A 23899-nucleotide genomic window follows, 5' to 3' on the forward strand; every position below is an offset into this window, starting at 1 on the left:
GTGTTAAAAGCCTCAGCATTCAGTTTGCCCCAACGTCTGAAACTCTCATGAGGATCTGGAGAGACCCTGTTCTCAACCCCAGAAATCGCCAGATGGAATTGAATGGCAAAGTGGTACGACCATTCCAAAGGGAGAGCGGGAAGACTACAGTCAAAGGAGAGATTAGAAAGAATAGGATCAAGCAAATGTCCTGCCGCATGTGTGGGTTCCGAATTGCATAAGAAGAAATTGAGGGCCTCCAGGTCAGACAGAAAAGCATTGCTGACATTACATTGGGGGTTTTCTAAGTGTAAATTAAGATCCCCAAGAATGGTGAAATTAGCGGCTTTTAGCAAAAGGGGAGCAATAACATCGGAAAAGGAAGCTACCCATATGCCTGGATTTCACTGGGGGCGATATATCAGGAGGCCAGACAGGGTCAGCTGCGGATTAACTGCAAGTTTGAACTGGGCAGCTTCACATCCCTGGAGAGGCAGGGCTTCAAGTTTACAGCCATATATAGCTTTAAAAATTACCGCAATACCTCCTCCTTTTCCTATGTCTCTGTCCTTCCTGACAATAACATAATCTGAAGGAAGGGCCACAGCGATGTCAGGTCCTGAACTGGCATGCAGCCAGGTTTCAGTGTGAAACAGAGCATCAGGTTTCTCCATGTTAAGAAAATCAAAGATGTTGTCTTTATGTTTAGGGAGGGACCTACAAATAATGCTCCAAAAACGGAAACAATGACAAGATGAGTCAGTATTTTACGGCTCATTCTAGTCTGAGGATCCACTTCCAAAATTGTCTTGCTTTTAAGCATCCTTCCTAGTGAGAATGCCGCAATAAGGGCATTTAAAGCCATGCATGGGGAGAACACATATCTTGCATTTAAGGGAAGGTCTGTGTCTAAGTGACTTTAAGTCAATGGCAGTATAACTGTTCAAATTGATGTTACTTACGGAATTTTGGGCAGAGTCTCTGGCCGCTGGACGCGGCTGGGCACAGACGGGCGCAGACAGGCTTGCCTCTGGCGCGACTCCGATGCCCATCGGCGCGCCTGCTGTGCACTAGCATCTGCCTGCTTAAATAGTACAAAAGGGGGTGGTGATGGACGGAGCATCTGAATCAATCAAACACTCACACCCAGTCAAAAGATCTGGGTTTAATCCATCACCGTTCTTTAGCCCACTCTGCCACCCCAGTTCAGACATGGCTATATGCAAATCAGTCTGACCCTGTGCCTCATGGGAACAGTCCAGCCCGAACTGCCAAGCCATGTCTTCCCTGGACCGGAAACAAGCTTCCGAGGACCGGTTTCTGGCATTCCAGCCGTCTTCAGCCCGGCTTGCTTGAATCCAGTGGAAAAGTGAGCAAAGGACTCACGTCTGAGCATACCCTGCCACACTTATGGCGGCCAAAAGCGGTACAAAAGGGGGTGGTGATGGACGGAGCATCTGAATCAATCAAACACTCACACCCAGTCAAAAGATCTGGGTTTAATCCATCACCGTTCTTTAGCCCACTCTGCCACCCCAGTTCAGACATGGCTATATGCAAATCAGTCTGACCCTGTGCCTCATGGGAACAGTCCAGCCCGAACTGCCAAGCCATGTCTTCCCTGGACCGGAAACAAGCTTCCGAGGACCGGTTTCTGGCATTCCAGCCGTCTTCAGCCCGGCTTGCTTGAATCCAGTGGCAAAGCGAGCAAGAGACTCACGTCTGAGCATACCCTGCCACACTTATGGAGGCCAAAAGTGGTACAAAAGGGGGTGGTGATGGACGGAGCATCTGAATCAATCAAACACTCACACCCAGTCAAAAGATCTGGGTTTAATCCATCACCGTTCTTTAGCCCACTCTGCCACCCCAGTTCAGACATGGCTATATGCAAATCAGTCTGACCCTGTGCCTCATGGGAACAGTCCAGCCCGAACTGCCAAGCCATGTCTTCCCTGGACCGGAAACAAGCTTCCGAGGACCGGTTTCTGGCATTCCAGCCGTCTTCAGCCCGGCTTGCTTGAATCCAGTGGCAAAGTGAGCAAGGGACTCACGTCTGAGCACACCCTGCCACACTTATGGCGGCCAAAAGCGGTACAAAAGGGGGTGGGGATGGACGGAGCATCTGAATCAATCAAACACTCACACCCAGTCAAAAGATCTGGGTTTAATCCATCACCGTTCTTTAGCCCACGCTGCCACCCCAGTTCAGACATGGCTATATGCAAATCAGTCTGTCCCTGTGCCTCATGGGAACAGTCCAGCCCGAACTGCCAAGCCATGTCTTCCCTGGACCGGAAACAAGCTTCCGAGGACCAGTTTCTGGCATTCCAGCCGTCTTCAGCCCGGCTTGCTTGAATCCAGTGGCAAAGTGAGCAAGGGACTCACGTCTGAGCATACCCTGCCACACTTATGGCGGCCAAAAGTGGTACAAAAGGGGGTGGTGATGTACGGAGCATCTGAATCAATCAAACACTCACACCCAGTCAAAAGGTCTGGGTTTAATCCATCACCGTTCTTTAGCCCACTCTGCCACCCCAGTTCAGACATGGCTATATGCAAATCAGTCTGACCATGTGCCTCATGGGAACAGTCCAGCCCGAACTGCCAAGCCATGTCTTCCCTGGACCGGAAACAAGCTTCTGAGGACTGGTTTCTGGCATTCCAGCCGTCTTCAGCCCGGCTTGCTTGAATCCAGTGGAAAAGTGAGCAAGGGACTCACGTCTGAGGATACCCTGCCACACTTATGGCGGCCAAAAGCGGTACAAAAGGGGGTGGTGATGGACGGAGCATCTGAATCAATCAAACACTCACACCCAGTCAAAAGATCTGGGTTTAATCCATCACCGTTCTTTAGCCCACTCTACCACCCCAGTTCAGACATGGCTATATGCAAATCAGTCTGACCCTGTGCCTCATGGGAACAGTCCAGCCCGAACTGCCAAGCCATGTCTTCCCTGGACCGGAAACAAGCTTCCGAGGACCGGTTTCTGGCATTCCAGCCGTCTTCAGCCCGGCTTGCTTGAATCCAGTGGCAAAGTGAGCAAGAGACTCACGTCTGAGCATACCCTGCCACACTTATGGCGGCCAAAAGCGGTACAAAAGGGGGTGGTGATGGACGGAGCATCTGAATCAATCAAACACTCACACCCAGTCAAAAGATCTGGGTTTAATCCATCACCGTTCTTTAGCCCACTCTGCCACCCCAGTTCAGACATGGCTATATGCAAATCAGTCTGACCCTGTGCCTCATGGGAACAGTCCAGCCCGAACTGCCAAGGCATGTCTTCCCTGGACCGGAAACAAGCTTCCGAGGACCGGTTTCTGGCATGCCAGCCGTCTTCAGCCCGGCTTGCTTGAATCCAGTGGCAAAGTGAGCAAGGGACTCACGTCTGAGCACACCCTGCCACACTTATGGCGGCCAAAAGCGGTACAAAAGGGGGTGGTGATGGACGGAGCATCTGAATCAATCAAACACTCACACCCAGTCAAAAGATCTGGGTTTAATCCATCACCGTTCTTTAGCCCACTCTGCCACCCCAGTTCAGACATGGCTATATGCAAATCAGTCTGACCCTGTGCCTCATGGGAACAGTCCAGCCCGAACTGTCAAGCCATGTCTTCCCTGGACCGGAAACAAGCTTCCGAGGACCGGTTTCTGGCATTCCAGCCGTCTTCAGCCCGGCTTGCTTGAATCCAGTGGCAAAGTGAGCAAGAGAGTCACGTCTGAGCATACCCTGCCACACTTATGGCGGCCAAAAGCAGTACAAAAGGGGGTGGTGATGGACGGAGCATCTGAATCAATCAAACACTCACACCCAGTCAAAAGATCTGGGTTTAATCCATCACCGTTCTTTAGCCCACTCTGCCACCCCAGTTCAGACATGGCTATATGCAAATCAGTCTGACCCTGTGCCTCATGGGAACAGTCCAGCCCGAACTGCCAAGCCATGTCTTCCCTGAACCAGAAACAAGCTTCCGAGGACCAGTTTCTGGCATTCCAGCCGTCTTCAGCCCGGCTTGCTTGAATCCAGTGGCAAAGTGAGCAAGGGACTCACGTCTGAGCATACCCTGCCACACTTATGGCGGCCAAAAGTGGTACAAAAGGGGGTGGTGATGGACGGAGCATCTGAATCAATCAAACACTCACACCCAGTCAAAAGATCTGGGTTTAATCCATCACTGTTCTTTAGCCCACTCTGCCACCCCAGTTCAGACATGGCTATATGCAAATCAGTCTGACCCTGTGCCTCATGGGAACAGTCCAGCCCGAACTGCCAAGCCATGTCTTCCCTGGACCAGAAACAAGCTTCCGAGGACCGGTTTCTGGGGTGGCAGAGTGGGCTAAAGAACGGTGATGGATCAAACCCAGATCTTTTGACTGGGTGTGAGTGTTTGATTTGTTCAGATGCTCCGTCCATCACCACCCCCTTTTGTACCGCTTTGGCCGCCATAAGTGTGGCAGGGTATGCTCAGACGTGAGTCCCTTGCTCACTTTGCCACTGGATTCAAGCAAGCCGGGCTGAAGACGGCTGGAATGCCAGAAACCGGTCCTCGGAAGCTTGTTTCCGGTCCAGGGAAGGCATGGCTTGGCAGTTCGGGCTGGACTGTTCCCATGAGGCACAGGGCCAGACTGATTTGCATATAGCCATGTCTGAACTAGGGTGGCAGAGTGGGCTAAAGAACGGTGATGGATCAAACCCAGATCTTTTGACTGGGTGTGAGTGTTTGATTTGTTCAGATGCTCCGTCCATCACCACCCCCTTTTGTACTGCTTTGGCCGCCATAAGTGTGGCAGGGTATGCTCAGACGTGAGTCCCTTGCTCACTTTGCCACTGGATTCAAGCAAGCCGGGCTGAAGACGGCTGGAATGCCAGAAACCGGTCCTCGGAAGCTTGTTTCCGGTCCAGGGAAGGCATGGCTTGGCAGTTCGGGCTGGACTGTTCCCATGAGGCACAGGGCCAGACTGATTTGCATATAGCCATGTCTGAACTGGAGTGGCAGAGTGGGCTAAAGAACGGTGATGGATCAAACCCAGATCTTTTGACTGGGTGTGAGTGTTTGATTTGTTCAGATGCTCCGTCCATCACCACCCCCTTTTGTACAGCTTTGGCCACCATAAGTGTGGCAGGGTATGCTCAGACGTGAGTCCCTTGCTCACTTTGCCACTGGATTCAAGCAAGCCGGGCTGAAGACGGCTGGAATGCCAGAAACCGGTCCTTGGAAGCTTGTTTCCGGTCCAGGGAAGGCATGGCTTGGCAGTTCGGGCTGGACTGTTCCCATGAGCCACAGGGCCAGACTGATTTGCATATAGCCATGTCTGAACTGGGGTGGCAGAGTGGGCTAAAGAACGGTGATGGATCAAACCCAGATCTTTTGACTGGGTGTGAGTGTTTGATTTGTTCAGATGCTCCGTCCATCACCACCCCCTTTTGTACCGCTTTGGCCGCCATAAGTGTGGCAGGGTATGCTCAGTTGTGAGTCCCTTGCTCACTTTGCCACTGGATTCAAGCAAGCCGGGCTAAAGATGGCTGGAATGCCAGAAACCGGTCCTCGGAAGCTTGTTTCCGGTCCAGGGAAGGCATGGCTTGGCAGTTCGGGCTGGACTGTTCCCATGAGGCACAGGGTCAGATTGATTTGCATATAGCCTTGTCTGAACTGGGGTGGCAGAGTGGGCTAAAGAACGGTGATGGATCAAACCCAGATCTTTTGACTGGGTGTGAGTGTTTGATTTGTTCAGATGCTCCGTCCATCACCACCACCTTTGGTACTGCTTAAATAGTACGACAGAATGACTAGCGCGTCTACAAAGATGGCGCTCACCCGGAGCCCCCTCAAGTAAAGAGGGACTACCGGTGAGACGCGGGCCACACAGAACCAACTGAGGGCAGAGTGCAGGTAAGTAAATAGCAGCGAATGACATTAAAAACACACAATTTGAACAGTAAAAAAGTTTAAAAACTAAGGATCTAAATAATGTGCAAAAGGAGCAAAGTACTCCTATAATTCATTTTAAAGTGCGAGTATGCGGATTAATGAAAAACCGACCAGGGCACAGCACAGTCAGCAAAATAAACAGTTTGTGGACTCTATGAACATCATAAATTGGGAAAGTCAGGAACACTTATGGGGGACTTATCGCCAAGTTAACAGCACTTTATCACAGCCAAAGTGGCGATAAAATTATCGCCCGATTCACAAGCTGGTGCTCACAGCTGATATCACCAGCTTACCTGCGATAGCAGCCGCAAAAAACATTGCCACAGATGACCCTGGCAACTATCGCTAATGAGATGCAGAGGAGGTGTTCCCGTGCAAAAAGCTGCAACAACACCACTCTGCAACATTCTCAATTACCAGCCAGTTCAGCGATAAGATCCCAAAACAGGCGTAAAGGCGCTTTAGCAGCAGGAATTTAACACCTGTTCTGACCTGGTGTAAAGTCGGACACCAATCTGCACCAGAAAAGGGAGCCCAGCCCAGACCCACACCTGAAGAAGAACAGATGCCATAGAGCTACTGAGCATGTAGCCCGGAGCCCCAAGAAAGCCACAACACCCACTGCCACCACCCCCAGCCCACCCCCAGGCCCTACCTCGGGCATCCACCCGGACAAAGATATGGTACATCAACTTCATGAAATCATGCACAAAACAATTCACCTGACGTCGCACAATTACAACAATCAACATGCATGTGTGTTCAGAAAAAGAAGAATCACTCATTCATCTTTGAATTACCAAACAAAGATTTTATTAAAAACAACAATTTTGAAGAGTCATGGCGAGTCTCCTCAGGACAATCTGTAGGTCACAGCCTACAAGACTAAATTGTAGATAAGAAGGTGTGTCCTGCGCTAATCAAAGAACAGAGAGACTGAGCGAAACAGAGGGATAGATAGAGAGAGAGGAAGAAAGGGAGAGAGAGAAAGTGGGAAAGAGAGAAAGAAAGAGAGGGAGAGAGAGAGGGAAAGAGAGGGAGAGGGAGAGAGAAAGAGGGAAAGAAAGAGAGAAAAAGAGAGGGAGAGAGAGAAAGGAGGGAGAGTGAGAGAAAGAGGGAAAGAGAGAAAGATGGAAAGAGAGCGAGAAAGAGAGGGTGAGAGAGAGAGAAAGAGAGGGAGAGAGAGAGAGACAGTGAAAAGAAGAGAGGGAGAGGGAAAGAGAGTGCCTACACTATGGACCCAGACCTCACTGCTCACCTGCTGCCACCAGTGTGTCTCCAACCATGTGTCGGTATACACTGAAGACCACCAGGTCCTTTATCTGAAACAGAGTCCAGATCTATAAATGGCAGAGTTCATATAATTGCACACGCCATCATCGCTTGCCCACTCCTGTGCACACACCCTGCTGCACTCCAGCCCCTCCCGCCACCCAGCGGTGATTGCCTGCCCATGCGCACCTAGGCCTCACTGCTCCCCTTCTACCTCCGGCGTGTCTCCAAGAGGGCCTACCACGTGCCGGTGCAAGCCCCAAGCCCGGGTCCCGCGAACATGGCACCCTCCACATCATGCAGCCCTACGGGGCAACCAGGTCACACACTTGATTCTGGGTCTTGATTTCACTATGGAAGAGATCATATCAGTGCACAAGGCATTATCCCAGGCTGTAGACCTGGGCAGCCCTTAAGGTGCCACTAACTCTGTGACCCACGAGGCAATGCCACGTGGCAGTAGGCCAGAACTTTCCGCTTGTTCAGGTCTACACTGCGGTCCAGCAAGGCTCACACAAATCCTCACCAGTTCGGACCGCCAGGAAGGGGCATCATCACAGGCTGCACACTTGCTTAGCACTTAAGGTACCCCTACCTCATCGCACTGAAAGTCACCGTCCCGTGGTGGTGTGCCTGTGCCGGCAGCAGTGTATCCGGTGCAACCAAGTCTGTGCCCCGCAAATCATGGAACCTTTATAAATAAGTCTTGTGGGGCGGATGCCATCTTGTCACCTCCAGCCCTGGGGAATGTGAAGTGGCGGGGCGCTAGGCCCTCATGCATAAATAATAACCACACGGATACACCCAGATAGAAGGTGGAAATGGCATCCAGCACGTGCGCCCGGCTCTTTTTATTGGCAGTGTCATATGTCCTGTGACACGTGTGCTGGATGGGTGTGGGAGTAAACCAGCTATGAGGGAGTGGCTGTGGTATGCTGACAACTGGACCTGTGATCAGCAGATCACCACAGGGAAGACCTGGGACATGTAGCGTTGTCATCCCCCTGTGAGCATAAGCGGAGTGGGCTGGCCTGGCGTATGCCAGTCCAGCATAATGGTGTGAACAATGACCCCAGGGTTCTGGACGTGATTCCGTCCTGGGCTGGCCAAGGAAGTAACTTATGCGTGTGTCTCTGTTGTAGTGCCGGCGCCACCCAGAACGCAATCGCCAATGTGTCACCCTGTGACCCAAGTCCCACAACATGAGCAACATGGATGTAAAGGGGAATCACTGAGGCTACATTCACCCATACTTCCACACTTGAAAGATCATAGACATGACACATCTGTATGAATATGAATGTTTAATGCACATTTAGTGGAGTGTTGTAGCTAGAGCAGTACAGGGCCATGGAAACCCCACTTTACATTGTTGGCCCGTGGAGGGCCATACTTAGTCCATCAGGGAATGACAAGTTCAACAGAAGGGGAAGAGCTCAGTCTACAGTCTGATTGCCGTGTTATTGGTGACCAAACAGAATATGACAGTCCATGTCAAGGTCCAAGGTGAGTGTCGTTGAGTGTATCAGGGGACAGTGGAAGGTGATGATGCAGAGGGCAGAACCAAGCAGAAACCCGCCAAATGGGGGAGATGAATGCTACTGAGTCCTTCTCAACATGAAGGCAGAATTATCCGCATCTTTGTCCTCTGCTGTTTCATGTGCCTCACGCGTGGGTGGTGGTGTTCTGTCCCCAGCACTGTGTGGCACTGACACTTCAGGGGGCAGAGATGTGGATGAAGTGGTAGCAGTAGCATGCATTAGTGCCAGGCCTTGTGGCAGCAATGTCATGAGGAGGGTCTTTGGGGTGTTGAGGAACACAGATACCTCTCACTGATGTCTAGCACTGGCAGCTGCTCTTCCTGCCTGCATCCACTCCATGTTCTCCATGATCCTCTGCATGTGTCTCAACTCCCAGGTAATACCAAAGGGGATGATGGACAGAGCATTTGAGCAAATCAAACACTCACCCCCAGTCAACTGATCTGGGTTTAATCCATCACCATTCTTTAGCCACTACACCTCCCCCAGTTAAGACATGGCCATATGCAAATCAGTCTGACCTTGTGCCTCATGGGAACAGTCCAGCCCGAACTGCCAAGCCATGTCTTCCCTGGACCGGAAACAGGCATCCTGGGACCGGTTTCGAATTCATAATCCTCATCAGCCAGGCAGCAAAAAAACAATGGATTTAGGCCCAGATCTCTGTACTGGGCGTGAATATATGACATTGTTCTGCAGTCTGTCCATCAACTGTTGTTTTTGCATTTGTCAGCCCAAGTGGGACGGGTATGTTCAGACGTGAGTCCTGTGCTCTCCACACCACTGGAATCAAGCTATTCTGGCTGAAGACGGCTGACAGCCAGAAACCGGACCTAGGATGCTTGATTCCGGTCCAGGGAACACATGGCTTGGCAGTTCGGGCTGGACTGTTCCCATGAGGCACAGGGTCAAGGCTGATTTGCATATGGCCATGTCTGAATTGGGGTGGTGTGGTGAGCAAAAAAACGACAGATTTAGGCCCAGATCTCTGTACTGAGATGAATGTATGACATTGTTCTGATTCTGTCCATCAACTATTGTCTCTACATTTGTCACCCCCAGTGGGACGGGTATGCTCAGACATGAGTCCCGTCCTCTCCACACCACTGGAGTCAAGCTATCCTGCCTGAAGACGGCTGATAGCCAGAAACCGGACCTAGGATGCTTGATTCCGGTCCAGGGAAGACATGGCTTGGCAGTTCAGGCTGGACTGTTCCCATGAGGCACAGGGTCAAGGCTGATTTGCATATGGCCATGTCTGAACTGGGGTGGTGTGGTGAGCAAAAAAACGATGGATTTAGGCTCAGATCTCTGTACTGGGGTGAATGTATGAAATTGTTCTGCATTCTGTCCATCAACTGTTGTTTTTGCATTTGCCAACTCCCTGGTGACATCGCTAAAGCCACTATAACTAGACAGATGGTCTTGTCTCTGTGTCAGCCATGGTTCATTGGAGAACATGGAGCGGACTGTGGGTGTCTGCTAGGGACAGTGAGTTGTCCCTTATGGGACTTAGACACTCACGTATTGTCCTGAGGCGGAAAGCCGGGACTGTATGTGTGCGAGCGCGCATTGATTTGCATTATTTTAAACTTGCACTTGTGATGGCATTTTGCACTATTCTTTTGTTTTTAAATTGTACAACTCTGCTCAATTGTGCTTATTGCGGGCACCGTTCTGAATACTCCTGACTGCCCACCCTGTCCTTACCTGCTCGTCCCCACCGCAGCCGATTAGCCGCTGCCTGGGGTCTAGCCTTGGAACCGCCATCTTGGGTGAGGAGCTGGCAAGCGTTCCAGTGCTCGGCCCCTCCCGCCCTCGTAGCCATAAAAACCCTGAAATCCACCGCGTGCACCGATTGACAGTGTGCATGCGGCTGTGGTTGTCCTGAGGCAGAAAGCCGGGACTGTATGTGTGCAAACGCGCATTGATTTGCATTATTTTAAACTTGCACTTGTGATCGCATTTTGCACTATTCTTTTGTTTTTAAATTGTACAACTGTGCTCAATTGTGCTTATTGCGGGCACCGTTCTGAATACTTCTAATTGCCCACCCTGTCCTTACCTGCTCGTCCCCACCGCAGCCGATTAGGCGCTGCCTGGGGTCTAGCCTTGGAACCGCCATCTTGGGTGAGGAGCAGGCGAGCGGTCCAGTGCTCGGCCCCTACCACCCTCGTAGCCATAAAATGGCTCCCCTGACTAGGAAGCGCAGCAGACGAGCGCAGCGGGCGCGCCGGCGGCACGCCGAAGTCGCGCCAAAGACAAGCCCGTCTGCGCCCGTCCGCCACCAGCCGGGACCCGGGGCCAGGCAGGCTGCTTGTCCAATTCCATACTCCCGCAATGACCTCATGAAATACAATAGAGGTCAGGGCTATTTGTCTAGGGAAACAGTTAAGCGGGCAAGGAGACTAGGAATTCTAGCCGAGAGCACTCCCCCCGTAGAATCTACCATCACGATGAGCCTCGACAGCCAGACATTCTCACTCTCTGGCCATTCTCTACCTAAATACCCGTTCTCTGATAAAACACCAGATGGATATTTTCCTTCTGTTAGACACGGACAAACCGGATATCCTTTTACTCACTGAGACCTGGCTGACCCCGGATTCTGCTCCCGACATAATAGCAGCCCTTCCATCGAACTACTATATTATTAATTCCGATCGGGGGTCAGGCAAAGCCGGTGGGGGGGTTGCTGCAGTTATCCGCTCCAACCTGAAAGTCATCACCCTGACCTGCTTGAACCTTCCAGACACAGAAAATTTGGTGCTCAAGCTTGAAACCCCTCACACAACTATTGCATGTGTCCTTTTGTACTGACCCCCAAACACAATGCTATCCTTCCCTCTTACGTTAAGCGAGCAAGTCGCCAATCTGGCGATGGATCATGCCAGGATTTTTCTGATAGGCGATTTCAATTATTGGTTCAGCGACCCCACGGAAGGTCTTCACTCTAGGGAACTCACAGAGCTCCTTACAAACTTAAATTTCTCACAACGAGTGCTCTCACCTACCCACTGTAAGGGCCACATCTTAGACCAGGTATGGGCCAATACTTCATTAGTCACAACTCCGACAACTATCCCCTGCCTTTGGTCGGACCATCTTCTTCTTAAATTCAACCTAGTCTACCCCTCTAAGGCAACAACCCCAGTAGCGGGTGGACGAGCAAGAAAATGGAACACTCTAGATAGAGCAAAATTTCTACAGACACTGGCCAATACAATCCCACCCCCCCATTCGGACATTAATCTATCTGAATCTAATTTTGCCGGTTGGCTACAAGCGGCAAGCGACATTCATGCCCCTTATAAAAAAGTCAGACTGGCTTGGCGCACAGACGCCCAAAGATGGTTCTCACCTGACCTAAAAGCAAAGAAACTGGCCTTGCGCCAACTGGAATGCCAATGGCGTCGCAGTTACGCCCCTGACTTAAAGACCAGGTTTACCGCCGCCAGGAAAGACTATATGAAATCCATTTCCTCCACCAAAGCCGCCTATTTCTCCTCCCGCATCCTCAGCTCGACAAATAGATCAAAGGACATTTTTTCCATACTCGACGAACTGACGAATTTAGATAGTGTCCGCCCAAGTGTAACTCCAACTCAGTCCCTCTGTGACTCACTTAATGTCTAGTTTATCGTGAAAATTATGGACATTAAAGCCAGCATCTCACAATCCCTGATCTCTATGACCACCGGTACGACCACCACTAACAATTTTGGTACTCTTAGCAGCTTCCCTCCCATCACCCCAGAGCAGTTTCAGGAGCTGCTAGTAAGAGTCAAATCTGGCGCCCCGTCGGATAGATGCCCACCTTACATTCTAAAAGAGTGCCTCTCCGCTCTTCCGGTTCCTGCCTGCACTCTCTTGAATGAGTCCTTGACGTCTGGTTTAGTGCCCCTGGCTTTCAAGGAAGCAACGGTTATACCGCTCCTAAAGAAACCTTGGGCAGATCCCACTTGTTAGGCAAACTATCGTCCCATCTACTTGCTTCCCTTCCTGGCAAAGGTAATGGAGGCTCATGTAGCTAAATGCCTCTCCAACTTCATGGAGGAATCTAACTGCCTTGAACCCCACCAGGCGGGGTTCAGGACCGCCCACTCAACGGAGGCGGTGGTAACTACAGTACTAGATACCCTTCGGGACTGCGCAGACAAACGCTCTCCCCAGGCCTTGGTGCTCCTGGACTTGTCGGCCGCGTTTGACACGGTCGACCATACCATCTTGATCGACCGTGTCATCAAGGCCGGTGTCCAGGGCACAGCGGCCAGCTGGCTGAAGTCTTTTTTGGAGGCAGTTCGGCTGGGTGACCTGGTTGGCACCAAACAGACTATCACCTGCGGAGTGCCACAGGGCTCCTCCCTGTCACCTCACCTGTTTAATCTCTATATCCTTCCCCTAATTCAGGCCCTTAGAAATAAACAGGTGACTGTGTTCAACTACGCAGATGATCTGCAACTGCTTTTTACAATCGACAATACTGAAACCTCTATTTCTAATTTTCAACTGACCATGAGATTAATCCAAGATTGGATGGATCAAAATCACCTGAAATTAAACCCGGGAGAAACTGAGCTAGTCCTCACAGGAGACAGCGTTAAATACTGGGGCTCCACTACTGGCCACCTGACATGGGACAAGCCCCGACTCCCTCCCCCTCGGCAAAGACGCTTGGAGTCACCTTGGATAGTGATCTCTCGCTAAAAACACAAGTGGGCCAGGTGGTTGCCAAGTATTTCTTCCAACTCAGGAAAATCCGGAAAGTTTGGCGCCTCCTTACCTCGGAGGCTGTCATCCAGGTGGTGATCGCCACTGTGCTATCCCACCTGGACTATGCGATCTCTATTTACCTAGGCCTACCCCCTATCTGCTGAAACGCCTTCAGATGGTACAGAATTATGCCGCCAGACTGATTCTGAGCCAACCCAGATGGCAACCGGCTACCCCATTGTTTATGAAACTTCACTGGCTTCCTGTGGCCCAGCGTTGCACATTTAAAACAGGGTGTACGATCTTTAAATCCTTACACTGCAAAAGCCCCAAATTCATTGATCAACTCATCATGAAGCATGTCCCGTCCCGCAATCTGCGCTCAGCCCATCTAGGCCTCTTACAGACTCCTTCTTTCAAACGTAAGCGTTCTGGTGGCTGCAGATTTGCAACATTGGCTCCTCGCCTGTGGAATGCGTTCCCCCTTGAGATTCGGACTTGCCCTGACCTTATCTCATTTAGGAAAGCCTTAAAGACCTGGCTCTACAAACAAACATACCATTAATCCTGCATGCATAAACCTCCAGCTACGTCTTCTGTCTTCAACAGCGCCAGGAAACCAATCGGTGTCAGTGCGCTTAACAAATCATTATTAACATAACATAACATAACATAACATAACATAACATATGGCATCTAGTTTGGCTGCCATGCGGTCGAACCCCACCTGCACCTGTTCAGCTAGCTGCTCCTGGCACCCCAACATACGGCATTGGAAGGCCATGTGTTCTTCATGGGTGTCCTGGGAGGCCGCTGTGGTGATGGGTGTTGCCTGCTGTGTGGTCTGTGCAGGAGGTGGGGTCTCCTTGTAGCAGCTGGGCTGCCCTGCTCCTGGAGGTGGGGTGTTGAGGCTGTCAGGGGCGAAGGTGTGTTGGTCCTCTTTGTCACCAGAGAAGAGAGGTTTGGGCTGCTTTGCAAGAGGTGTTGGATTTTCCTTGGCAATGTGAAGGGGAGATGCAGTTTAACATTGTGTTTACATGTTTGTTGCCACATTGTACATGTTTACATTCAGACTGCCTGACAATGTACATTGTGACTGTTTGGTAGGAGCTGTCTATTTGATGCAGGTCAATAGACATTTCAACAACATCATATATGTGTGTTTATACTTGTACATTGTCAACTCACATTTCCCTGCAATGCCAAATCTGATTTGCCAGTTTCTACACACAAGCGACACTAGTTGTGTCCTCTGTTCTGTTGTGGACGTGTTGGGGTTTGTACCAGATTGTTTTCAATGTTCTCTGCATGTAATGGGTGTGTGCTACATTTTGGGGGAGTCGCCCCTGCAGCTCTGATTTTGCTACCCCTTCTCCCTTTCATGCGGTGTGCCTTTGAATTCTATGCTTATGCAGTGCTGAAATGTTGCATACTTGTGTACATTGGTCTCTTGGTGGGAGTTGGGGGTCTGGGGCATGGTTTGTCCGCTGATGAGCTCTACTTAATTGTGCATGTGTGCCATTGTGCCCATCTCCCCCTTTCCCCTCAGCCCCTGGTCGTGGCTCACCCTGGTGCTGTTGTGTCCGGTCATGTTGAGCAGTGACATGTCCACCAACTCCTGCCACCGTCTCCCTACTGATGACTGTGGACACCATTTCCTTTATATCGTCCAACTCCTCCTGTGTCTCTAGACTCCCATCTCCAGTCTCCATTGATGCCTTCCGGTTGTTGGCGCGTTTCTGCTTGGTTTTGCGCTTCACATGATTCCAGCGCCTCTTGACCTCTTCCATTGTCCTCCTCAGCACTCTGACTGCATTTACTGTGTCCACGATGGACTGCCAAATTCCATTTGTTGTTGCCAATGACACAGTGGAGGTGACAAACAGTAGTTGATGGTGTTCTACCACCTCCGTTATCAGGATCCTTTTTTCCTGTGGACTGAACCTCTTCTTCTTACTCTTCTTGTCCTTTCCCTTCCCTGACCCTGAGGTCTCAGGCTGGTCCTCTGAGAAGCTTGTGGGGTTCTGGTTGTCCTCTGTACTTGCTCCAGCTACCTTCATTGTGCTTTGATATTTTTAGGCTTTTGTTTGTATGATTTTTTCTACATTTATAGTGATTTTTCCCACCTGACGTGTGTGAATTTAAGGTCTGGGGAAGATTATCACTGATTTTTTTATTGCAATTGGCCCCATCGCAACTTTTTTCACTTTGGAGTTTACTGTTTTATCGCTGTCCCGGTGACTTTATCTCAGACATTTGAAGCGTTATCATGAGACTATCTCATGGTACCGCCGTTTTGAGAATACAACGTTAACACAGCGTTATTTTACCGGCGTAGACTGTGATGTAAAGAGTTGTGTTAATCTAATTTTGTGGTAATTATCACACGTTCTTGAGAATATCCCCCCACGGGTTGTAGGTGTTGACTACAAATTGCCGGAACCCCATCACCTCCCCTGCCCACTGTGCCGTTGACTCACCTGCACCTGTGGCTCCCAGGTAACACCATATTATTGCCTCTGTTTTGCTGCATACAGGTTGATGTTGGTCCATGTAATGGAGAACTCCACCTTCCATCCTTCCCAGGTTGGTAATTTGAATAAGGATACATTGGGCGGTATGACTCTCTATTTAAAACAAGTTATTATTGAGTATTATAAATTAGTGCTTGTGGGCAAGTGTAGCAGAGGAGTTCTTATTAGAGTAATAACATTACTATTGCACCAGTATTCGTATCACTGTACCTTTCAAACCTTTCTTTGGAAAGGGCTGTCCTGCTGTGAACCCAAGGCACTGCAGTGTGACTGCCCACTAATGGTAAAACAACTTGACCATAGCAAAGAGACCCTTTATAAATCACAGAGGGATGTGGATCACTTGGCATGCTCTTGAGAAGGCACTGCATTTTTCAGAAATTAAGACAAGATTTAATTAGAACTATAAAAACAATTAAACCTCTTGTTCTTTTTAGGAGAGCACTGAGGACAGTGCTTATTAAATGGATGAAGGTGAGATAAGTGCTGGACGAGCAGGAACACGCTCTCAGCACTGTTCAAACTGCAGCCCTGGCCCTTTTGCTGACACAATGATAGCCTGGCCTGGGCATTTAACAGCGCATATTTACTGATTGCTTTTACAGACTTCCTGGGTCGAGGCAGAGGGCTTGGAGAGAATTAGCAGAACGAGTGAAAACGTAATTTTTTCCATTCCACTTACTGAACAAAGTATGTCTTTGGCGTCTTCCAAAAATACTGAATGTACCATTTTCAGTTCCAGGAAAACATGCTTGATTGTTTTTAACGAGGCAGAATGAACAACAAAACCTTACACAATGGAATCTTCCCAAAAGGTTATTTGAAATTAATTCACCAGCAGGAAGGCATCTTAGCACAGTAGCTCCAGCCTGCTCAGACATCTCCACTCCTCAAAACAAATGTATTTCCTTTTTTAGGTCGAAACCTACTAAGCAGCACATACATTGTCTGCTGTTGGACACATTATGGGTCATCATCAATATGAGCCGGCCGTTCCTTACCATTGGTTGGATCTCCATGTCACCGTCATCTGCCTGCTTCTTATTCGTGTACCAGCCTGTCAGTCTTGTGATTTTCCCTGCCATGGAGAATTGATTCTTTACATCTCTTTTTCCACTGCTTGCTTTTCAAGAACTTTTTTCTTTTAAGATAAGCAATCCATGAGGGTGTGTGTGTGTTCTAGCTGTCTGCTTGGTGTACTACTCTCTCCCTGCACTCTAAGGCGCTCTGCAGCATGTTTGTTTCACCATCCATGTTGTGCTCATCTATGTGCTTCTCCCATTTCTCTATTTCCTGTTGCTGCTACCACCAGCCGCATCCTCCTTATTGCTTCTGCCCCTTCCCATGTTTTGTGTTGCTTCTGCGTCCTCCAACCTTTCCAGTAGCGGTCAATTACCTACAAAAGTGGAGGGCCGGGAAGGAGGAATGACGTAGGGAGGGCCGGGGCACAAACAAAAAATAATAAATTATATTTTGTTTTACCTTAACGCTGCTGCCTCCCGCAGCATTGTATTCTTCCTGCATTTTGCCACAGGCTCCCAGACTGCACTGGGCCCAATCCTGATGCTGCATGACAGCAGCATCAGGATTGGCCTGAGCACCAACAAATTGCTCTCCCCAGGCAGACTGGGAGCCTGGGCCTGCTCTCTTTAGCACCAGCAACGAAGCTGGGGCTGGAGAGAGCTTCACTGCGCATGCGGGTTTGGCAAGCCTGAGACAGCAGGCCAAACCCTCATGTGCAGTAAAGGGAGTCCCCATCACTTCCTCACCAGCTGAGTCATCCCCTGGACCCGCCCCCAAGACTCATCAGAGTCCTGGGGGCGGCTCCAGGGGATTAAAGTAAAACGATAATAAAACAGGTCTAAAACCTTTGTATTTGCAGATGGTGGCAGGGGTGGCACTCCTCCGCTCTAATGGAGCGGCTGCTGCTGGCCTTTTTTATGTTGGTTCCTCCCTCCACCTGCTGTCACTGTGTTGCTTCTGTGCTCCACCCACCACATCTAGCTTCTGTGTACTCCCACATGGGGAACAACCTTTACTTCGCAACTTTTACCACGCAGTGCTATTACAACGCAGACTTTAAAACAAAAACCATTACAACGCATTACACTGGGGGGCGCTCTAGGATAGGGAATAGTTTTAATTTACTATCCAACACCTTCCCTAGTGTCCACGGGGACTGGTGTTGGAATAGTAAATTAAACTATTCACTATCCAGCACCCCCCAGTGTAATGCGTTGTAATGGAATGTGTTTTAAAACTTGCGTTGTTACAGCATGCGTGGTAAAAGCATATGTTGTAACAACGTACATCCCTCCTACACAGTTTGCCTATGTTGCTTCCATGGCCTATTGTGCTTCTGCTTGTATACACTACCAAAAGTCCACAAATATGCCGAAAAACCACCAGGTAGGCCAATTGTCTCGGGTATAGGGGGTCCAATGGAAAAGATTGCGGAATTTGTAGATATTTTTCTGCAGTCGTTTGTGGTAAATCTGGCCTCCTATATCAGAGATACGAAACATATTTTAAATGTACTTGCAGATATGACCTGGGATTCTATAATGACACTGGTAACGTTTGATGTAATATCGTTGAATACGATTATTAGAAATGAGCAAGGTCTGGAGATGCTTGAACGGTTTCTGTATAGGAGACCAACAGAATTGTTAGATCACTCGAATATGTTGTTATCAATGTCAAGTTTGATCCTGAAACACAATGTCCTTTTGTTTGGAAAAGATTGGTATAAACAAAAATGTGGAGTTGCGATGGGTTCCAAATTTGCTCCATCTCTGGCCTGCCTATTTATGGGGGAGATTGAGGTGGAGCATATTTGACGACCCTCTGGTGCCAAGTGGCAAAAATTCATTCTATATGACGGTGGCAGATATATAGACGATAGTTTCATCATCTGGACAGGTACGGATGGGGAACTAGTGAATTTCTTTGACTATATGAATAACAACAACTATAAAATGTCTTTCACTATGTCTTCAAACAAAGAAAGAATTGAGGGGCATATTAGCAAGCAATAGCGATAATTATCGCTATTGCTAGGTTAGAGACAAAATTTTACCGCTGAGCTGCGGCGATTTTTACCGCAGATAAACCTTGATATTACCAAGGTTTATCGCAAATGCGATAAAAAACGGCCGAAATGCATGAATATCGCTGAAAAGTCAGCGATATTCATGCATTACCGAGCTAATGCTCTTAGCCATGTTATCCACCTCCCATTGGATAACATGGCTAAGAACTGCTCAGGGCAGGTGTTAGCTTTTGGAGATATTGGCGCGTAGCGCGAATATTCCAAAAGTTGGTAATAGGAGATAGCGATGTTAGCGACTGTTTCCAGTCGCTAACATCTTGGCACGCCCACTTTGCATGTCATTAGTGATAAATATCACTGACATGCAAAGTGGGGCCCTAGATGGTCGCTATCTCCTACTAGCTGTCGCTAACTGGTGTTAGCGACAGCTAGGTAATAGGGAGATAATTTTATCTCCGCTTTCTTGGCTTTTAAAGCCAAAAAAGCAGAGATAAACCCCCTTGATAATATGCCCCTGTGTTCCTTGATACTGAATTATTTGTGGCTGATGGCAAAATCAATAGTGTATTGCACAGAAAAAGCACCTCGTGTAATACAACACTTCATGCAATAAGTGCCCGAAAGCCCAGATAAATGTTATACCCTACGGGGAACTATATTGAGCACACAGAATTTGTAGTAACAATAATGATTTGGAACTAAGATTTGTAGCTAGGGGCTATGATACTAACATCAACAATAAGGCCAAAGACAGATCAATTAAACTAATAAGACAGGATACCCTCAAATCCAAGGTTAAGACTATAATTAAGGAACAACATTTACGACTACTGACCAATTACCATCCATGGTCTCATAAGATCTCTAGTATACTGATGAAGCATTGGCATTTACTAACGCCGGATCAGACTATAAGCCAATATATTCCTAAATACCCTCGCATTACATACCGTAAGGGTATTACTCTTTGGGGTTTGATTAGCCCAAGCTACCCCAAGACTAACAGTAGGGAACTAAATTGGTTAAATAAACTGAATTTAGTTTCTGTTCGGTGTGGCCGATGCAGCATGTGCAGATTGGTAGAACATGGCAAAGTAGATTTTCAATACAATGACTCTCTCAAATATAGGATTTATCAACTTACTGATTGCACAAAGTATGTTGTCTATGCCATTAATTGTAAATGCTCTAAAATGTATGCAGGCAGTACAATCAGATGCCTAAAAGAGCGTAAATCTGAACACTTTAGAGCAATGAAAAACATAGACCCTAGGTACCCTTTAGCAAATCATGCATATGAATGCCCAACTCACGGTAATAGTCTATCATTTACTTTCCATGGTATAGAAAGTATACCTAGTGATATCAGGGGAGGAAATAGAGAACTTCTATTACGTCAATGTGAGGCACGATGGATATTGAAATTACGTGCTGTAGAACAGGAAACTAACATTGATTCTGAACTACAGTATTTTCTTGGATGTTGAACATATTGCTTTGTACCACTGTATAGTATGGGCTGTTTAGATCTAACTTATATGAAGAGTCTGTATATGCAATGGATGTTTGGTATCAATTTATTATGAATGTATAATCTAGGATTAGGTTAAATATGAATATATTGAGAATAGAATGTAATGTAATTCTAAATGATGTATTTTGAAACAGATACAAGTAAACACAATAATGAATTTTGCAATAGCAAGGACTAGCATAATATATACTGCTAGTATGTTATAGGTGGTTCAGTCACTCACTTTCTCCTCTTGTGTCTTATACTACTGAAGTTTCTCTTTCACTTTTGGTAAAAGCCCTCTCCTTTTGCTTTTTCGTCCTCCTTAACTTTTTTATTATTTTTTTATTCAATTTGATCTACTTACAAAATATTGGATAGTGGCGTGGCGTCGGTTTTTATATTGGATAGTATCATTATATAGGGTTTGAATGATTTATAATTATAGAATATTGGATGATGTTTTAAATAATAAATGGCATTTAATATGGCTATCAAAATGGTATAGGTTTTAGTCCCCCGCGTTTTGGCTAATTACGTGAATTTTAGAGGTTGATCTACAGGGTAGTGAGCATAGGTGTTACAATTAACCAATGCTAAGATGGCGCTCTTTGTAGTTGACACCACTGAACGGAGTCCGTCGTTCATATTGTTGGAGTTTAGTAAAATAAATAGATTTCGGCAAAGTGTCGCCTTTGCAATATGCTGTACCGCGCCTGACTAGATGCGCGGGGACCCTGTCTGCGGTAAGTAATGGAAGAAAGCGATATTCTTGAGGTTTACGGGACATGGGGGCATATTATCAAGGTGGTTATCTCCGCTTTTTTGGCTTTAAAAGCCAAGAAAGCGGAGATATAATTATCTCCTTATTACCTAGCTGTCGCTAACACCAGTTGGCGACAGCTAGTAGGAGATAGCGACCATCTTGGGCCCCACTTTGCATGTCAGTGATATTTATCACTAATGACATGCAAAGTGGGCGTGCCAAGATGTTAGCGACTGGAAACAGTCGCTAACATCGCTTTCTCCTATTACCAACTTTTGGAGATATTCGCGCTAAGCGCAAATATCTCCAAAAGCTAACACCTGCCCTGAGCAGTTCTTAGCCATGTTATCCAATGGTAGGTGGATAACATGGCTAAGAGCATTAGCTCGGTAATGCATGAATATCGCTGACTTTTCAGTGATATTCATGCATTGCGGCCGTTTTTTATCGCATTTGCGATAAACCTTGGTAATACCAAGGTTTATCTGCGATAAAAATCGCCGCAGCTCAGCGGTAAAATTTTGTCTCTAACCAAGCAATAGCGATAATTATCGCTATTGCTTGTTAATATGCCCCATGGTATTTAAAAAATGACTAGATATGGGGTCCTGTTTTTCTAATATGCTCTTTGCCGGTACTTGTATCTGTATGAGCAATGGGGCTGAGCTCATGCCGGTATAAGGGAGCTGCTAACTTTCAGTGCTTAAAATTGGGCTGGCCTTACATTTGATATTAATTACAAGGTTTTTGGGATATTTTACATGACACATGATATTCGCTACAACAGATTTTCCAGTTAAGGTGTGTTTTTTTATGGTTGTTATAACAACAATTAAGATGATGATTGATTAAGTACATACATCTTTCGTTTTAGATATGTTTTAAATTTGGAATTTGAACTGAGACCGAGTATGTTTGGATTGGCTGTGATTTAAAGCCTGTGATGAAATTTGTAATGTTTGAGGCTCAAGTATAAATATAGATACCCAATACAGAAATTCAACCTGGTAAGAGATTTATGTACTTCTTGACTAATAGACTAGTGTCATAATATGTGGTATAAATAATATAAAGGTACATATTGTGTTTATTTTGGACACAGTGTGAAGGATTCATTGATATGGAAAGAACTCAGGGGCATATTACCAACAACTAGCGATAATTATCGCTATGTTGGCTTAGCGGCTATAATTTTATCGCCGTGTAGCGACGATTTTTATCGCTTAGGAGCCTTTATATTATCAAGGTTTATCTCCTAAGCGATAAAAATCGTCCGAAATGCATGAATATCGCTGAAAGGTCAGCGATATTCATGCATTACCGAGCAAATGCTCTTAGCCATGTTATCCACCTCCCATTGGATAATATGGCTAAGAACTGCTCAGGGCAGGTGTTAGCTTTTGGAGATATTCGCGCTTAGCGCGAATATCTCCAAAAGTTGGTAATAAGAGATAGCGATGTTAGCGACTGTTTCCAGTCGCTAACATCTTGGCACGCCCACTTTGCATGTCATTAGTGATACATTTCTCTCAATCAATCAATCATAACATTTGTATAGCGTACTACTCACCCGGAGGGGTCTCAAGGCGCTTGGGGGAAGGGGTCCGCTATTGCTCGAATAGCCAGGTCTTGAGTTGTCTCCTGAAGGCGAGATGGTCCTGGGTCAGACGAAGGTGGATGGGGAGGGAGTTCCATATCTTGGCTGCCAGGTAGGAGAAGGATCTTCCTCCGGCGGTGGCTCTTCGGAGGCGTGGTACGGCGGCGAGGGCGAGGCTGGTAGACCGTAGCTGGCGGGTGGGCGTATAGAAGGTCAGGCGGTCGTTGAGGTACTTGGGGCCCAGGTCGTGGAGAGACTTGTGTGCGTGGGTGAGGAGCCGGAACGTGATCCTCTTGTTGACGGGGAGCCAGTGCAGGTCTCTCAGGTGGCTGGAGATGTGGCTGCGTCAGGGGACGTCCAGGATGAGTCGGGCGGAGGCGTTCTTGATGCGCTGGAGTCTTTTCTGTAGCTTGGCTGCAAAGCGGGGCCCAAGATGGTCGCTATCTCCTACTAGCTGTCGCTAACTGGTGTTAGCGACAGCTAGGTAATAGGGAGATAATTTTATCTCTGCTTTCTTGGCTTTTAAAGCTAAAAAAGCGGAGATAAATCCCTTGATAATATGCCCCTAAGTGTGGTACTTATAAACAGAAAGGACAGTCTAGGGTGAGTTCCTATTGAAGATACAATTAAGAAAAAAAGTTTTAATAACACTAATGGTTGTAGCACTGATAGGTGTGTGATTCTATGTGGTTCAGGGATCTCTCGCAGTGTACGGTGGAATGTATAACATGGATATTAATAGACAGAAGCTATGAGATCTCGTCCATGGGATTTTTGCTCTATATGTGTTTTTTTCTCTGCTGCACTTTGGGCGTCTTTTGTGCGCTTCTTTTCCTTTCCATCTTATCTGTGGTGGTGGTAATGCTAATTTAGGTTTGGCATATTTACTTGGAAATTATAATTAGTTTAATATTTGTTGTTACAGCCCTGAAGAAGTCTTTTGATCACACCCTTGATGAAACACGTGTTGGCTGTTGGCTGTTGTTTGTATT

The sequence above is a fragment of the Lissotriton helveticus genome, chromosome 2_1, assembly GCF_964261635.1.
Source record: "Lissotriton helveticus chromosome 2_1, aLisHel1.1, whole genome shotgun sequence".
NCBI classification, from domain to species: domain Eukaryota; kingdom Metazoa; phylum Chordata; class Amphibia; order Caudata; family Salamandridae; genus Lissotriton; species Lissotriton helveticus.